At 46.7% G+C, this 3556-nt stretch overlaps 1 long non-coding RNA gene across 1 annotated transcript; it reads left to right on the plus strand.

The window, feature by feature from the left end:
• Positions 1–644: 644 nt before the first annotated feature.
• LOC112442003 (uncharacterized) lies at positions 645–2890 on the plus strand. The gene is made up of 2 exons (XR_003029960.2): positions 645–1160; positions 2738–2890. It is a non-coding gene; the product is annotated as an uncharacterized lncRNA (long non-coding RNA).
• The last annotated feature ends 666 nt before the right edge of the window (positions 2891–3556 follow it).

Consider the following 3556-nt stretch of genomic DNA (forward strand, 5'->3'; position numbering starts at 1 on the left):
TGAGTCTGCATTCCTGAGGATGGGAACATTTTTCAGAATCACTCTCTTGAGCAGGGATACTTCCTAGTCTAAGAAGCCCTTGAGAGAGAGGCCTGTCAAAGAAAAGCTGGGGGAGGGAAAGTGGGGGAGACTGAGTGAGGCTGGGATGAACAAAGTGGGGAGCCCCACAATGCTCACTGCCAGAGAGCTTTGCCACTTTACAGGCACCGACCTGGGGCAGGTCCACTGCAGGTCCAGCAGGCTTCTCTGTCCATGGAATTCTCCAGGCAAGAATACTGGAGTGGGTTGCCATTTCCTCCTCCAGGGGATCTTCCTGACCCAGGGATGGAACCCGGGTATCCTGTGTCTCCTGAACTGCAGGTGGATTCTTTACGATCTGAGCCACCAAGGAATCCCTCACATCTCTCTGGGCCTGTCTTATCAGCTCAGGCTGCTATGAGAAAATACCATCAATGGGACAGGTTGAACAAACATTAATATCTCAGTTCTGGATCTTGGGATCAAGGTGCTGGCAGATTCTGTGTGTTTCCTTGGTCCCTGGTCTTGTCTGTGTTCTCACATGGTGAAGGGAGCTCTCTGGGGCCTCTTTATTAAGGGCGCTAATCCCATGCGTGGGGGCTCCACCTTTGTGACCTCATTACCTCCCAAAGGTCCCACCTCCTAATATCATCACATAGGGGTTAGTTTCAACATAAGAACTGGGGAGGAGGGGCACCCAAACATGGGAACAGCTTTAGGCGAGGCAGCTGGGGAATGAGTGTAAGATTGTTAAGCAGTTTCTGGACAGTTGAAAGATGAGCTCAGCCTTGCTAATGAGGTCAAAGCTGCCACCACCTCCTCCCTTAGGGGGTGTGGGAACACACCAGGCTTGCTTCATGACCACTTGCAAGTTTTTCTTAACCGATTGCTCTCCAACTCCTCCTGGGGTAATGGGGACCCTGTGAGGTAATCTGCTGTCTCTAGATTCCCTGGTCCCTCCTGGGAGAGGCAGTGCTGCTCCTTCCAGCCACCACTTCCTTGCAACGACTCAGTTCATTCCACAGGATCCCGAGTGCCAGCACAACAGGGGGAGGCCAACCTTGAACTCAGCAAAGAGGAACGCTTGACTCTTTCCAGTTGGAAGGCTGTGCAATGGCTGGGAATTTATGAGCCTGCTCTAAGTAAGTGCTCAGCGCTTTTGTTAAGGGAGAAGGGAAAGTAAAACCCCCAATCAGCACTGGATCGATGTGCTTTTCCCCAGCCAGCAGCCCAAGGCCTCTGCAGCTTCCGCAGTTCAGGCAGCCAGGAAAAAAACAAAAAGCCGCAGCCACAAGACTGCGGCTGGGGACAGCCATCTCTGCCCAGACAGTCCTGCACTGCCATTGGATTTTGTTCCCACGGTACAAGGACCATCCTGCTTCCCAGGGAACAGCTGAATGATCCCCTCCTGTGTATCAGGCACATGTTGACATCCTGTCGTGCACTAACTTCATACCATCTACCTTCTGAAGGACACAGCACTACTGTCTCCAGTTGACAAACTGGGGGCCCAGAGAGGTGGAGCAGTTCCCTTATGATCCCGTAGCTGGCCAGTTGGAGCTGGGATACAAGCCCAGGTTGGGATGAACTCCAAGTCATTTGACTCAAACCCTGAATCCATAGAAAAATGTGTGTGTTGAATCCGCTAGGAATACACTTGGCTATAAGTAACAGCAACCTGGGCGAAGAGTGACTTAAATCTTGAAGTCATTCATTGTTTATAAAAGAGGACATCAGGAAGTAGGCAATGCCCAGGTAGCTTCAATAGTTCCTCAATATCATAACGTAGGGTTGACATCTCTGAGATTGTTTTAGTTGTCTCATCATGGTGACAAGGTGACTGCCACGGCTCCAGACATCACCTGCTCACGCAACGATATCCAAAAGCAGGAAGGAAAGTGGGCTAAAGGCTAAAGGTAGACTGGATGACTTGAAATCAAAAGCAGTTCACCCATGGACAAAATACAAAGGATGCTACATTTTTAAAAAACTTATGGTAAAATGCATATAACATAAGATTCATGACTTTAACATTTTAAGAGCACTGTTCAGCGACATTGCAGTGCAACCATCACCATTGTCCATCTCCATTACCTTTTCATCTTCCCAAAGTGAAACTCTATTCCCGTAAAACGCTTGCTCCCCATTCCCCATTCTAGCCCCTGGCAACCACCGTTCTCCTTGTCTCTATAAATTTAATTACTCTAGGTGCCTCATGTAAATGAAATTATTGAGTATCTGCCCTTTTGTGACTGGCTGATTTCATTTAGCATAATGTCCTCAAGATTCATCCACATTGTAGCTAGTGCCAGAATCTCCATCTTTTTCTTTTCTTTTTTTTTTGTACAACTGGGGAAAAAAAAAATGGGGGCATTTTATTTGCTTGGATTCCACGTCATCAGAAGTTGTGCCAGTGGTCATGCCAGGGGGGTATGTTATAAAAAACACTGATTCGATTATTTCAGGGCCTTACCATCTCTGTGAGCTAGCGTGCTAAGCTCCTGTTTGCTAGGACAGCACCACCAGCCTCCAGGGGCACTCTTAGCCTATCTGGCATATGGTATCCAGAATGGGAGAGGGAATTTTTTTTGAAGGTTGAATAGTATTCCTGTGTGTATAGACCACATTTTGTTTACCCATTCATTTGTTGACAGCCTCTTGGGCTGCTTTCATCATTGGACTATTAGGAGTAACGCATGGGCTCTCTTGTTACTTTCAGCATCTCCAAAAGCATCTTCGATGATAAAAATGACAGCAGGAAAACAAGTGCTGTTGAGGATGTGGAAGAAAAAAACCTGTTGCTGGTGAGGATGCAAAATGGTACAACCACTTTCAAAAACAGTTTGGCAATTCTTAAAAAGTTCAGCATATATCTATTATATGATCTGGTCATTTCATTCCTAAGTAAATACTAAGAGAAATGAAAACATACATCCACACAGAACCTTGTATGTGAATGTTCATAGCAGCATTGTTTATGACAGCCAAAAGGAGGAGACAACCCAAGGTCCATCAACAAATGAACGGCCAAACAAACCGTGGCCTGTCAGTAGATTGGAGTATTTTTCAGCTGTAAAAAAGAATGAAGTTCTGATACCTGGTACAATGTGAACGAACCTTGAAAACATGCTAAGTGAGAGAAGTCAAAAACAAAAAGTCATGTATCATAGGATGCCACTTATATGAAATGTCCAGAATCGGCAAATCCATAAAAATAGGAAGCAGATTGCTAGTTGCTATAGGCTGGGGGCAGGGAAAGGGAATGGCTACTAAAGGTTGGGGCTTTCCTTTCGGGCTGATGAAAAATGTTCTGGAATTAGATAATGGTGATGTTTGCAAGGGAGCTTCCCAGGTGGCTCGGTGGTAAGGAATCTGCCTGCCAATGCAGGAGACGAAGGAGCTTCAGTTTCAATCCCTGGGTCAGGAAGATCCCCTGGAGTAGAAAAAGGCAAGTCACTCCAGTTTTCTTGCCTGGAAAATCCCACAGACAGGGGAGCCTGGCAGGCTATAGTCTGTGGGGTCTCATAGAGTCTGACAC

The sequence above is a fragment of the Bos taurus genome, chromosome 17 (assembly GCF_002263795.3).
Source record: "Bos taurus isolate L1 Dominette 01449 registration number 42190680 breed Hereford chromosome 17, ARS-UCD2.0, whole genome shotgun sequence".
Taxonomy (NCBI): Eukaryota; Metazoa; Chordata; class Mammalia; order Artiodactyla; family Bovidae; genus Bos; species Bos taurus.